The 17,843-nt window shown below is 36.3% G+C and overlaps 1 protein-coding gene across 1 annotated transcript in view; it reads right to left on the bottom strand.

Annotated features, from left to right (window-relative positions):
* Positions 1-17,843, bottom strand: part of SLCO6A1 (solute carrier organic anion transporter family member 6A1) — a 101,669-nt gene that overhangs the window by 25,186 nt on the left and 58,640 nt on the right. The window lies entirely within an intron of this gene.

Genomic DNA, 17,843 nt, shown 5'->3' on the forward strand with positions numbered 1-17,843 from the left:
AAAGCATACAATCTGCATACACTTGTGAAACCATCACTGCAATCATGTTAACAAACATAATCATCACCCCCAATAGTTCCCTCATGCTCCTTTGTAATTCCTCCACCCCCTGGCATCTGCTGATCTACTTTCTGAAACTGCTCATTAGTTGGAATTTCATAGTGCACTAGGTGCACTTTCTTTGTCTGGCTTCTTTCATGCAGCTGGTCTTTACATGCTCTTTGTATGGTCATATGCTTCCATGTCTCTTGGATAAATATTAAGGAGTAGAATGTTTGGATCATACGGTAGGTGTTCATTTAACTTTTTAAGAAACTGTCAAACAGTTTTCCAAAGTGATTGTGCTATTTTGCATTCTCACATGCAGTGTGTAAGATTTCAATTGCTTTCTATATTCCTTGCCAACACTTGGAATAGTCAGTCTTTTTAATTTTAGACATTCTAACAAGGACACAGTAACTTCATATTGTGGTTTTTAATACGTATTTCCCTAATGACTGATGCTGGACATCTTTCCATGTGCTTATTTTCCATCTGTATCTATTACTTGGTTAAATATCTGTTTAAATCTTTTGCCCATTTTTGTGCATATTACTAAGCATTGAAAGTTCTTTATATGTTCTAGAAACTAAGTTCTTTGTTACATTTATGATTTTCAAATATCTTCTCACAGTCTATGGCTTGTTTCTGCATTACCTTAATGGGATCTTTCAAAGAGCAGATGCTTTTTATTTTAATGAAGTCCAATTTATCAATATATTTCTTTATGTATCACATATTTGGTGTCATAACTAAGAAATCTTTGCTGAACCCAAGTTCACATAAATTTTCCTCATATTCCTGGAATTTTATATTTCACAATTACATCTACAATCCATTTTGAATTAATTATTTACTTGGTATAAGATATGGATCAAAGTTTGTTTAAATATAGATATCTAATTGATCCAGCATCATTTGTTAAAATGACTGTATGTTCTCTGCTAAATTGCATATGCACCCTATCAAAAATCAATCATCTATATATGTGTGTGCTTACTTTTGGACTCTCCGTTCTGTTCCACTGACTTATTGGTCTACATTTACACCAATACTACTTTCTTGATTATTGTAGCTTTATAATAAGTCTTGAAATCAAATAGTGTTAGTCCTCCATGTTTGTTCTTTAGAATTGTTTGTGGTTTTTCTAGATCCTTTGCATAACTATATGAATTTAAAAGTCATTTTTCCAATATCGAAAAACAAAAGCTTGCTGGGATTTTGATTGTGATTACATCACATACATACATCAGTTTGGGGAGGATTAACATCTTAAAGATACTGAGTTTTGTAACCCACAAATATGGGATATCTCTTCATTTAAAAATTTAGGTCTTTAATTACTGTCAGCAATGTTTTACAGTAATCAGTGCATAGGGCTTTTACATCTTTATCATATTTATCCTTAAGAATTTCTTTTTCTTGATAATATTGTTAATGGTATTGTTGTTTAATATCAATTTCAAGTTGTTTATAGGTAGTATATAAAATGCCATAGAGTCTTATATATTAATCTTTTCTTCTACAGTATTTCTTTTTGTTTGATAGTATTAACATTATTTTTTAAGTTTTTTCCAGAATTTATTGAGATATAATTGACACAGCACTGTATAAGTTTAAGATGTACAGCATAATTATTAGACTTACATACATCATGAAATGATTATCACAATAAGTTTAGTGAACATCCATCATCTCATATCAAAACAAAATTAAAGAGAAAAAATTTTTTCCTTGTAATGAAACTCTTAGAATTTACCCTCTTAACAACTTTCATGTATGACATACAGCAGTATTAATTATATTTGTCATGTTGTACATTAATTCCCTAGTACTTATTTACCTTATAACTGGTAGTTTGTGCATTTCGACTGCCTTCATTCCATTCCCAATCCCTTAACCCTCTGCCTTTGTTAACCACAAATCTGATCTCTTTTTCTATGAGTTAATTAGTTGGTTGGTTGGTTGGTTTTAACATCTTTATTGGAGTATAATTTACAATGGTGTGTTAGTTTCTGCTTTATAACAAAGTCAATCAGCTATACATATACATATATCCCCATATCTCCTCCCTTTTGTGTCTCCCTCCCACCCTCCCTATCCCACCCCTCTAGGTGGTCACAAAGCACTGAGGTAATCTCCCTGTGCTATGTGCCTGCTTCCCATTAGCTATCTATTTTACATTTGGTAGTGTATATATGTCCATGCCACTCTCTCACTTTGTCCCAGCTTACCCTTCTCCCTCCCAATGTCCTCAAGTCCATTCTCTACGTCTGTGTCTTTATTCCTGTCCTGGTTCTTCAGAACCTTCTTTTTTTTTTTTTTTTTTTTTTTTTTAAGATTCCATATATATGTGTTAGCATACGGTATTTGTTTTTCTCTTTCTGACTTACTTCACTCTGTATGACAGATTCTAGGTCCATCCACCTCACTACAAATAACTCAGTTTCATTTCTTTTTATGGCTGAGTAATATTCCATTGTTTATATGTGCCACATCTTCTTTATCCATTCATCTGTCGATGGACACTTAGGTTGCTTCCATGTCCTGGCTATTGTAAATAGTGCTGCAATGAACATTGTGGTGCATAACTCTTTTTGAATTATGGTTTTCTCAGGGTATGTGTCCAGAAGTGGGATTGCTGGGTCGTATTGTAGCTCTATATTTAGTTTTTTAAGGAACCTCCATACTGTTCTCCATAGTGGCTGTATCAATTTACATTCCCACCAACAGTGCAAGAGTGTTCCCTTTTCTCCACACCCTCTCCAGCATTTATTGTTTCTAGATTTTTTGATGATGGCCATTCTGACTGGTGTGAGATGATACCTCATTGTAGTTTTGATTTGCATTTCTCTAATGATTAGTGATGTTGAGCATCCTTTCATGTGTTTGTTGGAGATCTGTATGGCTTCTTTGGACAAATGTCTATTTAGGTCTTCTGCCCATTTTTGGATAGGGTTTTTTGCTTTTTTGATATTGAGCTGCATGAGCTGCTTGTAAATTTTGGAGATTAATCCTTTGTCAGTTGCTTCGTTTGCAAATACTTTCTCCCATTCTGAGGTCTGTCTTTTGATCTTGTTTATGGTTTCCTTTGCTGTGCAAAAGCTTTTCAGTTTCATTAGGTCCCATTTGTTTATTTTTGTTTTTATTTCCATTTCTCTAGGAGGTGGGTCAAAAAGGATCTTGCTGTGATTTATGTCATAGAGTGTTCTGCTATGTTTTCCTCTAAGAGTTTGATAGTGTCTGCCCTTAATTTAGGTCTTTAATCCATTTTGAGTTTATTTTTGTGTATGGTGTTAGGGAGTGTTCTAATTTCATTCTTTTACATGTAGCTGTCCAGTTTTCCCAGCACCACTTATTGAAGAGACTGTCTTTTCTCCATTGTATATTCTTGCCCCCTTTATCAAAAATAAGGTGATCATATGTGTGTGGGTTTATCTCTGGGCTTTCTATCCTGTTCCATTGATCTGTATTTCTGTTTTTGTGCCAGTACCATACTGTCTTGATTACTGTAGCTTTGTAATGTACTCTGAGGTCTGGGGGCCTGATTCTTCCAGCTCCGTTTTTCTTTCTCAAGGTTGCTTTGGCTATTCGGGGTCTCTTGTGTTTCCTTACAAATTGTGAAAAATTTTTTTCTAGTTCTGTGAAAAATGCCACTGGTAGTTTGATAGGGATTGCATTGAATCTGTACATTGCTTTGGGTAGTATAGTCATTTTCACAATGTTGATTATTCGAATCAAGAACATGGTATATCTCTCCATCTGTTTGTATCATCTTTAATTGGTTTGTTTGTTTTTGAAGTATAATTGACCTACAACACTGTTAGCTCCTGTTACACAGCATAGTGATTTGGTGTTTCTGTACATTTCAAACTTATCACCACAGTAAGTCTAGTTACAATACATCACCACACAAAGATATTACATAGTTATTGCTATACTCCCCACACTGCACATTTCATATCCATGACTCACTTATTTTGCAACTGGAAGTTCGTATCTCTTAAACTCCCTCACCTATTTAATTCCTCCCTCCAACTCCCTCCTTTCCAGCCAGCACTTGTTTGTTCTCTGTATCTACAACTCTGTTTCTGTTTGTTATGCTTGTTCATTTGTTTTTTAGATTCCACATATAAGTGAAATCATACAGTATTTGTCTTTCTCTGTCTGACATATCTAACTTAGCATGATACCCTCTAGTTCCAACCTTGTTGCAAATGGCAAGATTTCATTATTACTTATGACTGAGTAATATTCCATTGTATGTATATTACATCTTTTTTATCCATTCATCTATTGATGGGCACTTGGGTTGCTTCTATATCTTGGCTATTGTAAATAATGCTGCAATAATTAGAGGGGTGCATATATCTTTTCTAATTAGTGCTTTTCTTCTCTTCGGGTAAATACCCAGGAGTGGAATTTGTATGTATTCTTTGTATGTTTTGGATATTAACCCTTTATCAGATATATCCTTTGCAAATATCTTCTCCCATCCAGTAGGCCTTTTTGTTTTGTTGATGCTTTCCTTTACTGAACAAAACCTGTTTAGTCTGATGTAGTCCCATTTATTTTTGTTTTTGTTTCCTTTGCCTGAGGAGACATCTAAAAATATTATTAAAACTGAGGTCAAAGAGTGTATTGCCTATGTTTTCTTCCAGTAGTTTTACGGTTTCAGGTCTTACATTTAAGTCTTCAATCCATTTTGAATTTATTTTTGTGCATGGTGTGAGAGAGTAGTCCAGCTTGATTCTTTTGCATGTAGCAGCCCAGTTTTCCCAACACCATTTGTTGAAGAAGCTGTCTTTTCCCCCATTGTATATGCCTCCTTTGTTGTAGCTTAATTGCCCATATAAGAGTGGTTTCATTTCCATTGATCTATGTGTCTCTTTTTGTGCCTGTACTATACTGTTTTGATGACTGTAGCTTGGTAGTTTAGTTTGAAATCAGGGGAGCATGATTTCTTCTTTCATAAGATTGTTTGGCTGTTAGGGATCTTTTCTGTTTCCATACAAATTTTAGCATTAGTTGTTCTAGTTCTGTGAAAAATGCCATTGGTATTTTTAGGGATTGCATTGACTGTGACGGTTGCCTTGGGTAGTATGATCATTTCAACAATATTAATTCTTCCATCCATGAACATGGTCTATCTTTCCATCTGCATGTGTTGTCTTCTATTTCTTTCATCAGTGTCTTATAGTCTTCTGAGTACAATTCTTTTACCTTCTTAGATTTATTTCTAGGTATTTTGTTCTTTGTAATGCATCTGTAAATAGGACTGTTTTCTTAATTTCTCTTTCTGATACTATGGTGTTATTCTATAGAGATGCAACAGATTTCTGTGTATTAATTTTGCATCCTGAAACATTACCGAATTCATTGATAAGCTCTAGGAGTTTTTGTACCCTTTCAGTCACTCTATGTCTTTTGATTGGAGTATTTAGTGTATTTACATTTAAAGTAATTATTGATAGGTATGTACTTATTGCCATTTTGTTAATTGTTTCGGGTTTTTTTTTTTTTAAACATTTTTATTGGAGTATAATTGCTTTACAATGGTGTGTTAGTTTCTGCTTTATAACAAAGTGAATCAGTTATACATATACATATATCCCTATATCTCCTCCCCCTTTCACCTCCCTCCCACCCTCCCTATCCCACACTTCTAGCTGGTCACAAAGCACCGAGCTGATCTCCCTGTGCTATGCTACTGCTTCCCACTAGCTATCTATTTTACACTTGGTAGTGTATATATATCCATATGTACACTACCACTCTCTCACTTTGTCCCAGCTTACCCTTCCCCCTCCCGGTGTCCTCAAGTCCATTCTCTAGTAGGTCTGCGTCTTTATTCCCATCTTGCCTCTAGGTTCTTCATGACTTTTTTTTTTTTTAGATTCCATATATATGTGTTAGCATATGGTATTTGTTTTTCTCTTTCTGACTTACTTCACTCTGTATGACAGATTCTAGGTCCATCCACCTCACTAAAAATAACTCAATTTCGTTTCTTTTTATGGCTGAGTAATATGCCATCGTATATATGTGCCACATCTTCTTTATCCATTCATCTGGCGATGGACACTTAGGTTGCTTCCATGTCCTGGCTATTGTAAATAGAGCTGCAGTGAACATTGTGGTATATGACTCTTCTTGAATTATGGTTTTCTTAGGGTATATGCCCAGTAGTGGGATTGCTGGGTCGTATGGTACTTCTATATTTAGTTTTTTAAGGAACCTCCATACTGTTCTCCATAGTGGCTGTATCAATTTACATTCCCACCAACAGTGCAAGAGGGTCCCTTTCTCCACACCCTCTCCACCATTTATTGTTTGTAGATTTTTTGATGATGGCCATTCTGACCGGTGTGAGATGATATCGCATTGTAGTTTTGATTTGCATTTCTCTAATGATTAATGATTTGAGCATTCTTTCATATGTTTATTGGCAATCTGTATATCTTCTTTGGAGAAATGTCTATTTAGGTCTTCTGCCCATTTTTGAATTGGGTTGTTTGCTTTTTTGATATTGAGCTGCATGAGTTGCTTGTAAATTTGGGAGATTAATCCCTTGTCAGTTGCTTCATTTGCAAATATTTTTCTCCCATTCGGAGGGTTGTCTTTTCATCTTGTTTATGGTTTCCTTTGCTGTGCAAAAAAGCTTTGAAGTTTCATTAGGTACAATTTGTTTATTTTTGTTTTTATTTCCATTTCTCTAGGAGGTGGGTCAAAAAGGATCTTGCTGTGATTTATGTCATAGAGTGTTCTACCTATGTTTTCCTCTAAGAGTTTGATAGTGTCTGGCCTTACATTTAGATCTGTAATCCATTTTGAGTTTATCTTTGTGTATGGTGTTAGGGAGTGTTCTAATTTCATTCTTTTACATGTAGCTGTCCAGTTTTCCCAGCACCACTTATTGAAGAGACTGTCTTTTCTCCATTGTATATTCTTGCCCCCTTTATCAAAAATAAGGTGACCATATGTGTGTGGGTTTATCTCTGGGCTTTCTATCCTGTTCCATTGATCTATATTTCTGTTTTTGTGCCAGTACCATACTGTCTTGATTACTGTAGCTTTGTAGCATAGTCTGAAGTCGGGGAGCCTGATTCCTCCAGCTCCGTTTTTCTTTCTCAAGATTGCTTTGGTTCTTCAGGGTCTTTTGTGTTTCATTACAAATTGTGAAAATTTTTTTTCTAGTTCTGTGAAAAATGCCCGTGGTAGTTTGATAGGGATTGCATTGAATCCGTAGATTGCTTTGGGTAGTACAGTCATTTTCACAATGTTGATTCTTCCAATCCAAGAACATGGTATATCTCTCCATCTATTTGTATCATCATTTATTTCTTTCATCAGTGTCTTATAATTTTCTGCATACAGGTCTTTTGTCTCCTTAGGTAGGTTTATTCCTAGATAATTTATTCTTTTTGTTGCAGTGGTCAATGGGAGTGTTTTCTTAATTTCACTTTCAGATTTTTCATCATTAGTGTATTGAATGCAAGAGATTCCTATGCATTAATTTTGTATCCTGCTACTTTACCAAATTCATTGATTAGCTCTAGTATTTTTCTGGTAACATCTTTAGGATACTTTGTGTATAGTATCATGTCATCTGAAAACAGAGACAGCCTTACTCTTCTTTTCTGATTTGGATTCCTTTTATTTCTTTTTCTTCCCGGATTGCTGTGGCTAAAACTTCCAAAACTATGTTGAATAATAGTGGTGAGAGTGGGCAACCTTGTCTTGTTCCTGATCTTAGTGGACATGGTTTCAGTTTTTCACCATTGAGGACGATGTTGGCTGTGGGTTTGTCATATATGGCCTTAATTATGTTGAGGAAAGTTCCCTCTATGCCTACTTTCTGCAGGGCTTTTATCATAAATGGGTGTTGAATTTTGTCAGAAGCTTTCTCTGCATCTATTCAGATGATCATGTGGTTTTCCTCCTTCAGTTTGTTAATATGGTGTGTCACATTGATTGATTTGCATATATTGAAGAATCCTTGCATTCCTGGGATAAACCCCACTTCATCATGGTGTATGATCCTTGTTAAACGTTTCTTGTATTTTCTCCATTTTATTTCCAAGATTTTGGATCATCTTTAGTATTATTATTCTGAATTCTTTTTCAGGTAGACTGCCTATTTCCTCTTCATTTGTTAGGTCTGGTGGGTTTTTGCCTTGCTCCTTCGTCTGATGTGTGTTTCTCTGTCTTCTCATTTTGCTTAACTTACTGTGTTTGGGGTCTCCTTTTCACAGGCTGCAGGTTCGTAGTTCCCGTTGTTTTTGGTGTCTGTCCCCAGTGGCTAAGGTTGCTTCAGTGGGTTGTGCAGGCTTCCTGGTGGAGGGGAGTAGTGCCTGTGTTCTGGTGGATGAGGCTGGATCTTGTCTTTCTGGTGGTCAGGTCCACGTCTGGTGGCGTGTTTTGGGGTGTCTGTGACGTTCTTATGATTTTAGGCAGCCTCTCTGCTGCTGGATGGAGTTGTGCTCCTTTCTTGCTAGGTGTTTGGCATACTGTGCCCAGCACTGTAGCTTGCTGGTCATTGAGTGGAGCTGGGTCTTGGTGTTGAGATGGAGATCTGTGGGAGATTTTTGCCATTTTATATTACGTGGAGCTGGGAGTTCTCTTGTGGACCAGTGTCCTGAACTTGGCTCTCCCACCTCAGAGGCACAGGCCTGATGCCTGGCTGGAGCACCAAGAGCCTGTCCTCCACACGGCTCAGAAAAAAAGGGAGAAAAAAAAAGAAAGAAAGAAGAAGATACAATAAAATAAAATAAAGTAAAAATAAAATAAAGTTATTAAAATAAAAATAAAAAATAATGATTTACTAAGCAAAAATTTTTTAAAGTAATAAAAAACCCCAAAAATGGACAGACAGAACCCTAGGACAAATGGTAAAAGCAAAGCTATACAGACAAAATCACACACAGAAGCATACACATACACACTCAGAAAAAGAGAAAAAGGGGGGAAAAAATATATATCATTGCTCCCAAAGTCCACCTCCTAAATTTGGGATGATTCGTTGTCTATTCTGGTATTCCACAGATGCAGGGTACATGAAGTTGTTTGTGGAGATTTAATCCGCTGCTCCTGAGGCTGCTGGGAGAGACTTCCCTTTCTCTTCTTTGTCACACAGCTCCTGGGGTTCAGCTTTGGGTTTGGCCCTGCCTCTGCGTGTAGGTCGCCTGAGGGCGTCTGTTCTTCGCTCAGACACGACAGGGTTAAAGGAGCAGCTGATTAAGGGGCTCTGGCTCACTCAGGCCGGGGTGAGGGACGGGTAGGGAATGCGGGTCGAGCCTGAGGCGGCAGAGGCCAGCGTGATGTTGCAGCAGCCTGAGGCACGCCGTCTGTTCTTCCGGGGAAGTTGTTCCTGGATCACGGGACCCTGGCAGTGGTGGGCTGCGCAGGCTCCTGGGAGGGGAGGTGTGGAGAGTGACCTGTGCTCGCACACAGGCTTCTTGGTGGCGGCAGCAGCAGCCCGAGCGTCCCATGCCCGTCTCTGGGGTCCGTGCGGATAGCCACAGCTCACGCCCGTCTCTGGGGCTCCTTTAAGCGGTGCTCTTAATCTCCTCTCCTCACACACCAGGAAACAAAGAGGCAAGAAAAAGTCTCTTGCCTCTTTGGCAGTTCCAGACCTTTTCCCCGACTCCCTCCCAGCTAGCCGTGGCGCACTAGCCCCCTTCGGGCTGTGTTCACGCAGCCAACCCCAGTCCTCTCCCTTGGGTCTGACCTCCGAAGCCTGAGCCTCAGCTCCCAGCCCCGCCCGCCCCGGCGGGGGAGCAGACAAGCCTCTCGGGCTGGTGAGTGCTGGTCGGCACTGATCCTCTGTGCGGGAATCTCTCCGCTTTGCCCTCCGCACCCCTGTTGCTGCGCTCTCCTCCGTGGCTCCAAAGCTCACCCCCTCCACCACCCACAGTCTCCGCCTGCGCAGGGCCTTCCTAGTGCGTGGAAACCTTTCCTCCTTCACAGCTCCCTCCCACTGGTGCAGGTTCCGTCCCTATTCTTTTGTCTCTGTTTTTTCTTTTTTCTTTTGCCCTTCCCAGGTACATGGGGAGTTTCTTGCCTTTTGGGAGGTCTGAGGTCTTCTATCAGCGTTCAGTAGGTGTTCTGTAGTTGTTCCACATGTAGATGTATTTCTGATGTATTTGTGGGGAGGAAGGTGATCTCCACATCTTCCCCTTCTGCCATCTTGAAGCTCCTCCCTGGGGATTGTTTCTATAGGTCTCTTTTGTTCCTTTCTCTTCCTTTGTTCTCTTCCCTTGTGATTTGATGACTATCTCTAATGTTATGTCTCGATTCCTTTTTTCTGTGTGTGTGTAACTAATAGATTTTTGATTTGTAGTTACCGTGAGGTAGGTACACACACACACACACACACATCATTATTTTATGTTATTTATCTAAGTTCAAACACATTTTAACAATCCCGCATTTTTGGTCCACCCACGTTTCCTGTTTTTGACCTAGTTTACATCTTTTCGTGTATCTTTTAACTACTTATTGCAGATAGATATAATTTTACTACTTTTGTCTTTTAGTCTTCCTACTAACTTTATATGTGGTTGATTTACTGTCTTTCCTTCATATTGCTGTTACCAATGAGTTTTTTCCTTCTATTATTTTCATGTTTCTAGTAATGGCCTTTTCTTTTTCAGTTAGAGTAGTCCTTTTAATATTTCTTGTAAAGCTGGTTTGGTGGTGCTGAAGAATTTTAGCTTTTGCTTATCTAACTTTTTATCTCTCCATCAAATCTGAATAAAAGGCTTGCTTGGTAGAGTATTCTTGTTTGTAAGTTTTTTCCCTTTCATCACTTTAAATACTTCATGACACTCCCTTCTGGACTACAGAGTTTCTGCTGAAAAGTCAGTTGATAGCCTTATGGGAATTAACAATATTATTTTTAATATTGATTTCTGCATTTGTAGTTAGCATATAGAAATACCATAGATTCTTGTAGGTTGATTTGATCTTACAAACTTACTAAACTCATTTTATTAGTTATAGTGTTTTTTGGATTTTCTACATAGACAATGGTGTTGACTTCAAATAAACACAGTTTTGCTTCTACTTTTGCTATTGTAATACCTTTTGTTTATTTTTCTTACATTATTGTACGGCTAGAACCTTTAGAACAATGTTAATATAGAAGTATTAAAAACAGATATCCTTGTATTCCTGGTTAGTCAATGTTTCATCGTCTTAGTCTGCTCAAGCCACTATAATAAAATATCATAGATTGCGTGGCTTAAACAACATTTATTTCTCACTGTTCTGGAAGCTATGTCCAGGTCAGGGTGCAGGCAGCTTTGGTGTCTGGTGTGGGCTGTCTTCCTGGATTGCAGAACATCACCTTCTCATTGTTATCCTCACACAGTCGATAGAGGGAAAGCTTTGGTCTCTTCCTCTTCTTAGAAGGACATTAATCCTATCATGGGGTGTCCACCCTCATGATCTTACCTAACCCTAATTATCTCTTAAAGGCTCCATCTCATAATACTATCATATTGGGGATTAGGGCTTCAACATATGAATCTGGAAGGAGGGGGAAACACAAACATTCAGTCTATAATCATCACTAAGTATGATGTTAGCTGTACATTTTCATAGAATCCCTTCCATTATTAGTTTTCTACTTGATCAGGAATAGATGTTGCACTTTATCAAGCATTTTTGACATCTATTGAGATTATAAATTTTTTTTCATTTTTAGTTTATTAATATGGTAGATTATGTATCAATCAATTTTCAACTATTAAACTTTCCTTGCATCTCTATATGAATCTTGTTTGATCATAATTTAGTTTCCTTTTAATATACTATTGGATTCCATTTATTAAAGTACCGTTAAGAATTTTTGCATCTATACTCATGAGTGATATAGGTCTATAGTTTTCCTTTCTTACAATGTCTTTGTCTGGTTTTGAGATCAGGATAATGCAGGTCTCATAGAATGAGTTAGGGAGTATCCATTCCTTTTCAATTTTCTAGAAGAATTTGTGTAAGAACAGATATTTTTTAAATGTTTGGTAGAATTCCCCAGTGAATTGGTCCTGGAGTTTTCTTTGTGGGAAAGTGTTTAACTACAAACTTGATTTATTTGCTAGATATAAAAATTAGCTATTTCTTCTTAAGTGAGTTTTTTGTCTTTCAAAGGTTTTACCCATTTCATGGTAGCTGTTAAATTTATGGGCATAAAGTTGTTCGTAATATTAACCTATTATCTTTTTATATTAGTAGAACCTGTACTAATAACAGATCTCTAACTCCTGATTTTGGTAATTTTCTCTCTGTAGTGGTTTAGCAATTTCATCAATTTTCTCAAAATAACACCTGCGATTTTACTGATTTTCTCCATTGTTTTTCTCATTTCTACTCCACTGATTTCTGTTCTGATCTCAATTGCATGCTTTGTTCTACTTAATTTACAATCAGTCTGCTTTGATGTTTATAGTTTTTTAGGGTAGAAACAAATGTCACTGGTTTGAGACTTTTTTCTTTTCTAATACAGACTTTTAATGCTATACATTTTGCCCTACATACTGCTTTAACAGCATCCCACAAATTTTTTAATGTGTGTTTACATTTTCATTCACTTCAAAATATTTTACAATTTCCCTTTAGGAGAAATTATTTGACCCAAAGTTTATATAGAAGGCTTTTTCAGTTTCCAGATATCTGGGGCATTTTCAGAAATCTTTTTTTATTAATTTATTTCTAATTTAATTCCATCATGGTCAGAAATTTTACTTCCATTTTATTATTTGATCCTTTAAATTTACTGAGTTTTGTTTCATAGAATATGGTCTATTTTGGTAAGTATTTCATGCATTCTTGAAAAGAAAGCATATTTTCCTTTGTTACATGAAATGTTCTACAAATGTCAATTAAGTCAAGTTGGTTGACAGTGTTATTCAAATCATTTTTATCATCACTGTTTTTTTTTTCCTCCCTACTTCTACTAAGAGAGGAATACTGAAATAGATGACTACACTTGTGAATTTCTACATTTCTCCACATATTTTAGAGCTCTTTCATTAGGTTCCGAATCATTTAGGATTGCTATTAATTTCTGATGAATTGGCCAATTTATAGTACATAATGACATTATTTTTTCCTGCTAATATTGTTTGCTCTCAAATCTACTTGGTCACTGATATCAGCTTTCTTTTGACTTCTGTTAACATGTTATATCTTTTCCCATCCTTTTACACATAATCTACTTGTGTCTGTATTTGAAGTGCATTTCTTTCATGTGGCATATAGTCTTGCTTTTTTTAAATTAAACTGCAGATTATCTGCCTTTTAACTGAGATACTACAACCATTTGCTTTTAATGTGATTACTAATGTGGTTAGGTTTGAATATATCCTCTTTCTATTTGTTTTCTATTTATTCTATCTCTTCTTTGTTCTCTTTTTCCACTTTTCTGCCTACTTTGAGATCAAACAGTTTTGGAAAATTCTATTTTAACTCCTGTGTTCGCTTATTAGCTATGACTCATTGCTTTTTAGTGGTTGCTTCAGGGTTTACACTATACATTTTTACTTAATACAGGCTACCAACATATGATATGATAGCACTTCATGTAAACCCATATTACATGTTAATCTGTTTTAAACAATTGTTTTTAAAGAGATTTAAATAAGAAAAAATGATTTACCTATATAGTTACAATTTCCTTTGCTCTTCTTTGCTTTGTGTAGTTCATATTTTCATCTGGTATTTTTTTTTAATGTCCTTTATTGTAAAATTATCCAGTTCAAATCATGCATTGCATTCATTTATTTATTTATTTATTTAATTAATTAATTTATTTATTTATGGCCGCACCACATGGCATGTGGAATCTTAGATCCCCGGACCAGGTATCAAACCCGTGACCCCTGCATTGGAAGTGTGGAGTCTTAATCACTGGACTGCCAGGGAAGCCCCTCATCTGGTATTATTTTGTTTCAGCTTGAAAGACTTCCTTTAACACTTCATGTAGTGTAAGTTTGTTGATTGAATATTATTTACATTTTTAATATATAAAATTATTTCTCCTTCATTTTTGATAGATATTCTGATTTTGTGTAGAATTACAGGTTGACTTTTTTCTTTCAGTACTTTAAAAATAGTTCCACCCTCTTCTTACCTGTATTGCTTTTGATGTAAAATCAACTGTTACCCTTATCTTTGGTCTTTCATATTTAAGGTATGTTTTCCACCTCTCACTACTTTTAAGATTTTCACTTTACACTTATTTTGAGCAATTTGATTATTATGTACCATGATGTAATTTTTCTCATGTTTCTTGTACTTAATGTTTGTCTGATTTTTTTAAGTCTGTAGATTTATAGGTCACATGAAATTTTAATGTTTTGGACATCATTTCTTCAGATATTTTTCTTTTCCCAAGCTCCTTCCTCTGGGGACTTCAACCATATAAAGCACCTTCACATATAGCACCTGAAGTTGTCCAACTCAGTGATGCTTTGTTCATTTTTATTAATTCTCTTTTCTCTGTTTTCTGTTGGATGGTTTTTATTGCTATTGATTTCAAGTTCACTAGTCTTCTGCAATGTCTAATCTATCATTAATCTCATAGAGAGTATTTTTCTCACAAATTCTAGTCTTTATTTCTATATGTTCAATTTGGGTTTTTAAAATTTTAAAACTTAACTTTTTTAACATGTGGATTACTGGTATAATAGTCGTGTTAACATTCTTCTCTGATAATTTTAACATACACATCAGTTATGGGTTTGTTTTGATGAATTGAATTTTTGTTCCTCATTATGGGTTGTGTTTTTCTGCTGATTTGAATTTCTTATAATTTTTAATGGATATTAGGCCTTGTAAATTTCACCATCTTGGAAACTAAATATTTTTGTATTTAGATAAATAAGCTTTGGTCTGGAATGCAGCTAATTTACAGGTATATGTTTTATCTTTTTGGGCTCTTGCTTCCAAGACTTGATTGGTAGAGCCAGAGTAGTGCTCAGTTTAGAGCTAATTATTACCCACTACTGTGGCAAGATCCTTCTGTATACTGTGTGCTCTGTGATTTTTGAGGTTTTCCAGTCTGATCAGAACAGGTACTAATCCCAACCATGTGTGAGTGGTGAGTACTGTTTCCTTTGATTTTTTTGGTTCCTTAGACTCAGGTACTTTCCTCACATATATGCTAATTAGTACTCTGCTTTACATTTTAGAGCAATCCTCTGCAGATATGTTATGTCTTCTGGTACACTATCCTATGAACTCTAGCTGTATTGGTTTCTCTGGACTCTCAGCTCAAATGCCTCAACTCAGGGAGTCTGCCAGAATTTGTCTGGTTCCCCCTTCCTGTACCATGACCTCAAAACCCTCTTAAGGCAGTAAGCTGGAGGAATTATAAGGCTCACCTTAAATGTTTCCCACCTCTCATGTATCACTGTCCTTCACTGACTGACTCCTCTGTCATGAAAACCACTGTTTCAATTTTTGGTTGGTTTTTATAGTAGGGGAAATGTGTTATTCCATCTTGGCTAAAAGTGGAAGTCCAGAAAAGTTTCCAAATGTAAATTTAGAATGAAATCAAAGGGTCTTACTTTACATTATTAATAATTTGAAAAAGTGGCTATATTTCAAAATCATTTTTAAGATTATCATTTTTCATTTATAAACTATATATTTGAACCAATACAGGTAGCATAAACTAATTCTGGATAAAGTGAATGAACTTATTGAAAGAACGTCAAAGAGCTCATAGAATGAGGAAGAAGCCTCAAAAAGTAGATTCTGAAAACCATCAAGAACCCAAAAAAAGGCAAGCAAGATTACATTATAGGACTAATCTGCTTAGCAAGATGTCCCCCATGCCCCCACCCCCAGGACTTGATGCACTCCAGTACTCAGTTTTGCATTGGAGGCTGCAGGTAATCTCTCACTGACCATGGGCTTTTTTGTTACTTTCTCAAAAATCAAAATCTTAAGGGAGCAGTCCAATCATATGAGCCTAACTCATATACTTGTTGATGTAAGGAAGATTTAAAAAGTAGTATTTAACTCCCTTTGGTTGATTTAGACGGAGGCAAGGCCCTGACTTACATGTACACTGAATGAGCCCCAAAAGAAAAGATGATGAATGTTAGGCACCAAAAGGACTAATTTTTTATACATTGTTGCATTTAACTTGCTAACATTTTGTTGAGGCTATTGCATCTAAGTTTATGAGAGATACTGTTCTGTATGATCCATTTTTTTTGTATTGTCTTTGGCTTTGCTATCAAAATAACACTGGCCTCATCAACCAAGTTAGGAAGTATTCCCTCCTCTTCTACTTTCTAGAAGATATTGTGTAGAATCATTGTTAATTCTTTAAATATTTGGTAGAATTCTCCAGTGAAATCATCTGGGCCAGAATATGTTTGGGGGGTACTTTATAAATTGTGGATTCAATGTATTTAATAATTCCTTTTATAACTATTCAAATTATCTGTTTCATATTGGGTGAGTTTTTTCAGTTTTCAAGGATTAGTCCATATTACCTGTCAAATTTTTTTTAATTTGTTTTATTTTTATTTATTTATTATCTTTGGCTGTGTTGGGTCTTCGTTGCTGTGCGCGGGCTTTCTCCAGTTGCGGTGAGTGGGGCCCACTCCTCGTTGCGGTGCGCGGGCCTCCCACTGCGGTGGCCTCCGCCGTTGCAGAGCACGGGCTCTAGAGAGTGCGGACTTCAGTGGTTGTGGTGCGTGGGCTCAGCAGTTGTGGCTCATGGGCTCCAGAGCACAGGCTCAGCAGCTGTGGTGCATGGGCCCAGTTGCTCCGTGGCATGTGGGATCTTCCCAGACCAGGGATCGAACCCGTGTCCCCCACACTGGCAGGTGGATTCCCAACCACTGCACCACAAGGGAAGCCCCTACCTGTCAAATTTATGTGTGTGGAGTTATTTTTGGTAGTCCCTTATTATCCTTTAAATATCTCTGGGGATAGTTACTGCCTGTTTCATTCCTGATAATGGTAATTTGTGTTCTCTGTTTTTTTTCTTTGTTAATCTTGCTAGGGATGTGTCAATTTTATTGATCTTTCAAAGAACCAGGTTTTTGTTTGATTGATTTCTGCTTGTATCTTTATTATTTGTTTCCTTCTGCTTCTTTTGGGTTTATTTTGCTCTTAAATTCTTGAGGTGGGAGCTTAGATTATTGATACTTTTCCTATTTTTAATTGTATGCATTTAGTACTATAAATTTCCCTCTCAATACTGTTTTAGTTTTGTCCCACAATTGTGATATGTGGTATTTTCATTTTCATTCAGGTCAATGTATTTTCTGTTGATTTCTCTTCAGACTTCCTCTTTGACCTACAGATTATTTAGAAGTATGTTATTCAGTTTCCAAGTGTTTAGAGATTGTCTCATTACTTTTCTGTTTTGATTATAGTTTGATTCTGCTGTGGTAGAAAACACACTCTGTATAATTTCAGTCTTTTATACTTTTCAGGTCTGTTTTATAACCCAAAATATGGCTTATTTTGGTGAATAATCCATTTGTATTCAAAAAGAATAGGTATTCTGCTATTGTTGACTGAAGTGTTCCATAAATATAAATTAGTTCAAGTTGATTGTGTTATTCAGTACTTCTTTAACTCCCTTGAGAGGGTAGTAATAAAGTTTCTAAGTATATTTTTGAATTTATCTTCTTTTTCTTTCAGTTTTACTAGTTTTTCCCTCTTAGATCTTGAGTCTCTGTTGTTAGCTGCATACACAAGTAGAATTGTTTGTTCTTTGTAAGTTGACCATTTCATAATTTGTAATGTCTCTTTATCCCTACAATTTTGTTGAT

Source organism: Eschrichtius robustus, chromosome 2 (assembly GCF_028021215.1).
Source record: "Eschrichtius robustus isolate mEscRob2 chromosome 2, mEscRob2.pri, whole genome shotgun sequence".
Lineage (NCBI taxonomy): Eukaryota > Metazoa > Chordata > Mammalia > Artiodactyla > Eschrichtiidae > Eschrichtius > Eschrichtius robustus.